The following is a 7,180-nucleotide window of genomic DNA, read 5'->3' on the forward strand; positions in this document are numbered from 1 at the left end:
CAGGGCAAAATTGCAACCTCTCAATTTTAACTCTCAACACAAATGGTCTAAATTCACCAATCAAAAGACAGAGATTAATAGAATGGATCATCAAACAAGACCCAACCATCTGTTGCCTACAAGAAACGCATCTAACCAGAAAGGATGCAAAGAAACTGAAAGTGAAGGGATGGAAAAAGATATTTCACGCCAATAGACGAGAAAAAAAAGCTGGGGTAGCTATCCTAATTTCAGACGAGATAGATTTCATTCTAACTAACATCAAAAGAGACAGGGAAGGCCATTTTATACTGGTGAAAGGAAAGATCCATCAAGAAGCAATCACCATCATTAATGTTTATGCACCGAATCTTAATGCACCTACTTACGTAAAGCAATTACTTACAGACTTAAGGGAAGACATAGACACCCGCACAATTCTTGTAGGCGATCTCAACACACCTCTAACAACAATGGACCGGTCTACGAAACAAAAACTCAACAAAGAAACAACAGAGCTCACACAAACAATAGAACAACTAGACTTAGTAGACATATATAGAACTTTTTATCCTAAGGCCACAGACTATACCTTCTTCTCAGCGGTGCATGGCACCTTCTCCAGAATCGACCACATGATAGGACATAAAGCGAATCTAAACAACTTCCAAAACATTAGTATCATACCATGTACCCTCTCAGACCACCATGGGATGAAACTGGAAATCAACAACTCAAAACTCCCCAGGAAGTATAGGCACTCTTGGAAATTGAACAATATGCTATTAAACGAACAATGGGTCAGAGAAGAAATTAAAGATGAGATCAAAAAATTTATGGAAACCAATGAAAACTCTGATACAACATTCCAAAACTTGTGGGACACTGCCAAAGCAGTGCTACGAGGTAGATTCATCGCAATCGGAGCGCATGTCAAGGCCCAAGAAAGACGCCAAATACAGGAACTAACCTCACACCTCCAGGATCTGGAAAAACAGCAGCAGAAGAGTCCCACGCACAATAGGAAACAAGAAATCATCAAAACAAGGGAGGAGATAAACCAAATAGAAATCAAAAAAACTATACATAAAATCAACAAATCAAAAAGTTGGTTTTTTGAGAAAATAAACAAAATAGACACTCCACTGGCCCGATTGACCAAAAAAAAACAAGAGAAAGTGAGAATCAATAGCATTAAAGATGAAAAAGGCAACATAACAACAGACACTGCAATCATTAAGAAAATAATTAGAAATTACTACAAAGAACTGTACTCCCACAAATTTGAGGACCACCAAGAAATAGAAAAGTTCTTGGACTCCCACCACCTACCAAAACTCAGTCCGGAGGCAACTGCAGAATTAAATAAACCCATAACCGAGGTAGAGATTGAAACAGTCATCAAGGATCTCCCAACGAAAAAAAGCCCAGGCCCAGACGGCTTCACTACAGAATTCTACAAAACATTCCGAACAGAACTAACCCCAATCCTCTACAAGCTCTTCAAAACAATAGAGGAGGAAGCAACCCTCCCAAACTCATTCTATGAAGCCAACATCACCTTAATCCCAAAACCGGACAGAGAACCATCAGAGAAGGAAAACTACAGACCTATTTCTCTGATGAACATTGATGCTAAAATTCTCAACAAAATCCTAGCCAATAGAATTCAAAAAATCATCAGACAGATCATTCATCCGGATCAAGTAGGATTCATCCCTGGAATGCAGGGATGGTTCAATATTCGGAAATCCATAAATGTTATAAACCATATCCAAAAACTGCAAAACAAGAACCACATAATAGTTTCAATAGATGCAGAAAAAGCCTTCGACAAAATCCAACACCTCTTCATGCTAAAAACTCTAGCCAAAGTAGGCATAGACGGGAAAATCCACAACATAATCAAAGCAATTTATGAAAAACCCAACGCCAGTATCATACTGAATGGAGAAAAGCTAGAACCCTTCCCACTGCAGATCTGGAACAAGACAAGGGTGCCCGCTATCACCACTGCTATTCAACATAGTCCTAGAGGTACTTGCAGAGGCCATAAGACAAGAAAAAGAAATCAAAGGCATACGTATAGGAAACGAAGAAGTCAAGCTTTCACTATATGCAGATGACATAATCCTATACATAGAAAAACCAGGAGACTCAATACAGAAACTGCTAGAACTTATACGAGAGTTTGGCAGAGTGGCGGGGTACAAAATTAACGAACGAAAATCAACAGCCATAGTGTACGCAAATAACACCAAGATGGAAGAAAATCTAACCAACAGGATACCATTCAAAATAGCTGAGAGAAGTATGAAGTATTTGGGAATAAATCTAACCAAAAGCGTAGGAGACCTATTCGAAGAAAACTACAAACTATTTAAAAAGGAAATTGAACAAAACCTCAAAAGATGGAACAACATCCCGTGCTCCTGGATAGGCAAAATCAATATCATTAAAATGTCTATACTACCACAAGCAATATACATTTTCAATGCAATTCCAATCAAATTGCCCAAAACATTCTTCACGGAACTGGATACAATGATTCAAAAGTTCATCTGGAAACACAAAAAACCACGAATAGCTAGAACCATCCTGAAAAATAAGAAGTTAGCAGGGGGAATCACAATCCCGGACCTCTGGACATACTATAGAGCAGTGGTTATCAAAACAGCCTGGTACTGGCACAAAGACAGAAAGGAAGATCAATGGAATAGAATAGAAGCTCCAAAAGGGAACCCACACAAATACAACCAATTAATCTTTGACAAAAAGACCAATGACAACTCAAGCAAGTGGGAAGGCCTCTTTAGTAAATGTTGTTGGGACAACTGGCTGATAGCCTGTAGAAACAAAAAGATAGACCCACATCTATCACCATACACCAAGATCCAATCTACATGGATAAAAGACCTAAACCTACATCCAGAAACCTTCAAACTCTTGCAAGAAAATGTAGGAAATACCCTGCAAGACCTAGGAGTAGGTCCCAACTTTCTAAGAAGGACACCAAAAGCAATAGCAGTTGAGAACAGAATAAACAAATGGGACCTCATCAAACTAAGAAGCTTCTGTACAGCAAGGGAAACAATCAACAAAGTAAAAAAGCAACCCACAGAGTGGGAGAAGATCTTTGCACACGATATAGGCGATAGGGGGCTAATTTCCAGGATATACAAAGAACTTCAAAACAACCAAAAAACCAAAACGAACAAGCCACTCAAGAAATGGGCACGGGAAATGGGCAAACATTTCACAAAGGAACAAATCCAAATGGCAAACAAACATATGAAAAAATGTTCCAGCTCCCTAGCAATAAGGGAAATCCAAATTAAAACATCGATGAGGTACCACCTAACACCAGCAAGATTGGCCCACATAAACAAGAACACCAACGACGCCTGCTGGCGAGGATGCGGGGAAAAGGGAACCCTACTCCACTGCTGGTGGAGCTGCAAATTGGTACAGCCTCTATGGAAATCAGTCTGGAGAACACTCAAACAACTCAAAATCTGCATACCATATGACCCAGCAATAGCACTCCTAGGAATATATCCAAAACACCTGTTTTACGACAAACCAACATGCATCCCTATGTTCATTGCAGCACAATCAGTAATTGCAAAAACATGGAAGCAACCAAAATGCCCATCAGCAGAAGATTGGATAAGAAAGCTTTGGTTCATCTACTCCATGGAATACTACTCAGCTATTAAAAAAAACAAAATGCAGTTCTTTGTGGCTAAATGGGCACAACTGGAAACTATAATGCTAAGGGAAATGAGTGAATCCCAAAAGATTAGATACCACATGTTTGCCTTGATTTAACGTGTAATTTTTGTTTGGTTGTTTGTTATTTTTTGAACCTGTCATTGATACTGTCTCAACCCAGATGTCTCGAAGAATGGAACTTGCATTATTTTTAACATATTGTTTACCCAATACTATGTCAATTAATTCCATAATGTTGTATAATGATACTGAGGCCTTGTTGGGGCTTTTAACTGACCGGATCTTTACTCTGTTAGACCTATCTTCAGACCATAGAAGGTCTCCCCAAGAGGCCACTGAACTTATCTGGACAATAGGACACGGAACTTTATGCTAGGCATGTGTTTGCAAGCAATGAATCTCAACTGAACTTGATCTATGGTTATGCAACAAGGTGGAGGAATCCACCATGGGGGGAGGGGTGTGGGAGGGGTGGGGGGAATCCCCAGCGCCTATGGAGCTGTACTACATAATACAATGTAAGCAACAATAAAAAAAAAAAAGAAAAATGAAAAAGTGCCCAAACCAAAAAAAAAAAAAAAAAAAAAATCAATGCATTTTTCCCATTTAAAAAAAAAAAAAAAAAAGTTTACATTTAGAAAATCTCACTTAGGGCCCGGCGCAGTGGCGCAGTGGTTAAGGTCCTCGCCTTGCACACCCGGGATCCCATATCGGCACCGGTTCTATCCCGGCAGCCCCGCTTCCCTTCCAGCTCCCTGCCTGTGGCCCAGGAAAGCAGCAGAGGACAGCCCAAAGCTTTGGGACCCTGCACCCGTGTGGGAGACCCTGAAGAGGCTCCTGGCTTCGGATCGGCATTGTATCGGCCGTTGTGCTCACTTGGGGAGTGAATCATCGGATGGAAGATCTTCCTTTCTGTCTCTCCTCTCTGTATATCCGCCTTTCCAATTAAAAATAAAAATAATAATAGTAATAAATAAAAAAAAAGAATTCCTAGCCTCTTGTGCCCTAAGACAATGTTTGTGCCTGATGAAATACAACTCTTTCTTCCTTAAGATTTAGTTTACTTTTAATGCAAAGTCGGATATACAGAAAGGAGGAGAGACAGAGGGTAAGATTTTCTGTCCGATGATTCATTTCCCAAGTGACCACAAAGGCTGGTGCTTGCTGAAACAGAGCCAGGAGCTGGGATCTCCCTCCAGGTCTCCAACAGGGGTGCAGGGTCCCAAGGCTTTTCCAGGCCACAAGCAGGGAGCTGCATGGGAAGCAGGGCTCCCGGGATTAGAACCAGTGCTTGTCTATTAACTTGTTCAAAAAAGTTTCAGGAGTTTTTATAAAGGCAGAGAAGAGAGTGTTTGCAAAAGGGGGAAAGTAGTTTGCTGCTTCTTTAAGGACTGAGAGAGCAAGAAGAGGAAAGAAAGAAAGGCAGAAAGAAGTTTGAGTCTGGGGCTTAAGCCTTTCCAAAAAAAAAAAAAATCACAACGACAATAATAATAATCGCAGTGGGTGGCAACTTCGGCCCGAGGCTGAGGGAAGCACTGCTTTTTTGATTCCAATTCCAGTTCAGTTCACTTCTCTTTCTCTCTCTCTCTCTCTCTCTCTCTCTCTCTCTCTCCTCCCTCATTCTCCCCCCGCCCCCGCACAGTCGCATTCCTTCCTTCCCTCCCCAAATTGCTCTCCTCCACCTGGTCTCCTCTCAGAACCACGAGCTCCACATTCAGTCCCTCCCGCCCGCCTCCCCTTCACCTCCTCTGCCTCCTGTGCACCCTGCCCATGCCCCCACCCCAGTTCCCAGCCTCACCGAGGGTCTCAGGCCTCCAGCAGGCCAGGCCCACGCAAACAGCGCCCGCATGTACAACAGATGGAGAAGCAGCTCAAGCTGCTGGGCCCACAGCTGAATTTCGGGGGACGGTGGTGGCGATGACAACCAAAAGGCCCATGAATGCCTTCATGGTGTGGTCCCTTGGGCAGCTTCACAAGATGACCCAGGAGAACCCCAAGATACACAACTTTGATATTAGCAAGCACCTGGGCCCCGAATAGAAGCTTAGTCGGAGATGGCGAAGCTACCGTTCATGGCCAAGGCCAAGCGACTGCAGGTGCTGCACAAGAAGGAGCACCTGGATTATAAATATCAGCTGTGGCGGAAAACCAAGATGCTAATGAAGAAGCATAAGTACACGCAGCCCCCAGCAGCAACAGCATGGCCTGCGTGGTCGAGGTGGGTGCCAGTCTGGGCGAGGGCATGAACCAGCACATGGACAGCTATGCACATGTGAACAGCTGGAGCAATGGCAGCTGCAGCATGATGCAGCACCAGCTGGGATGCCTGCAGCACCTGGGCCTCAACACGCATGGCGCGGCTCAGATGCAGCCCAAGCACCACTACGACGTTAGTGAGCAGCAGTATAACCCATGACCAGCTCGCAGACCTACATGAACGGCTCTCCCACCTACAGCATGTCCTCCTCGCAGCAGGGCACCCCCGCAATGGCGCTTGGCCCCAAGGCCAGCTCCAGCCCCTCCGTGCTTATCACTTCCTCCCACTCCAGGGTGCCCTGCCAGGCCGGGGACCTCCAGAACATGATCAGTGTGTACCTCCCTGGTGCCGAGATGGCAGAGCCCGCCGCCCCAGCAGACTGCACCCTGTCGCAGCACTACCAGAGCGGCCCGGTGCCCGGCCCGGCCATTAACTGCACATTGTCCCTCTCGCACATGTGAGGAGGCCCTCCGGACAGCGGACTGCAGAAGGACTAGGGGCGGGAGGGGATGTTAGGGGGTGATAGTGGGGTGGGGAGTAGGGGGAAAGACATTTTCAGAGGAAAAGGAAATGGGAGGGGTGCAAAAGTAGAGTGAGAAGGAAGCATGAAAAATAAAAGTACATGCAACAAAAATGCTGGTGTGCCGACAAAGAACATTTCATTGCTCACAGCAAATGGCGGCTTCAGAGGAGACCACCCATCTCTTCTATGTTCAACACAAAACGTGCGACGCCAACAAGAGAACTTTATAAAAGATGTAAAGATGCTGGACTTCTTTTTTGGAGGGACTATTTTTGTACAGAGAAAAAACCAGGGGAGGGCCAGGGGAGTGGACCTTGTATAGATCCGAAGGAAAAGAAAACTGCACATGTTTTTTTTTTTTCTAATTGAAAGGTGGATATACAGAGAGGAGGAGAGATAGGAAGGAAGATCTTCCATCAGATAATTCACTCCCCAAGTGAGCACCAATGGCTGGAGCTGAGCCAATCTGAAGCCAAGAGCCATAAACTCTTAGGGTCTCCCACGAGGGGGCAGGATCCCAAGGCTATGGGACATCCTCCACTGCTTTCCCAGGCCACAAGCAGGGAGCTGGATGGGAAGCAGGCTGCCGAGATTAGAACTAGCGACCATATGGGATCCCGGGCGTGCAAGGAGAGGACTTCAACCACTATGTCACTGCGCTGGGCCCTATACACAACTTTTTAAAA

At 44.5% G+C, this 7,180-nt stretch overlaps 1 pseudogene; it reads left to right on the forward strand.

Annotated features, from left to right (window-relative positions):
* The first annotated feature begins 5,631 nt into the window (after positions 1-5,631).
* LOC121148477 lies at positions 5,632-6,432 on the forward strand (annotated as a pseudogene).
* Positions 6,433-7,180: the final 748 nt, after the last annotated feature.

The sequence above is a fragment of the Ochotona curzoniae genome, unplaced genomic scaffold, assembly GCF_017591425.1.
Source record: "Ochotona curzoniae isolate NIBS_2020 unplaced genomic scaffold, NIBS_Ocur_1.0 contig_151, whole genome shotgun sequence".
In the NCBI taxonomy this organism is placed as follows: Eukaryota; Metazoa; Chordata; class Mammalia; order Lagomorpha; family Ochotonidae; genus Ochotona; species Ochotona curzoniae.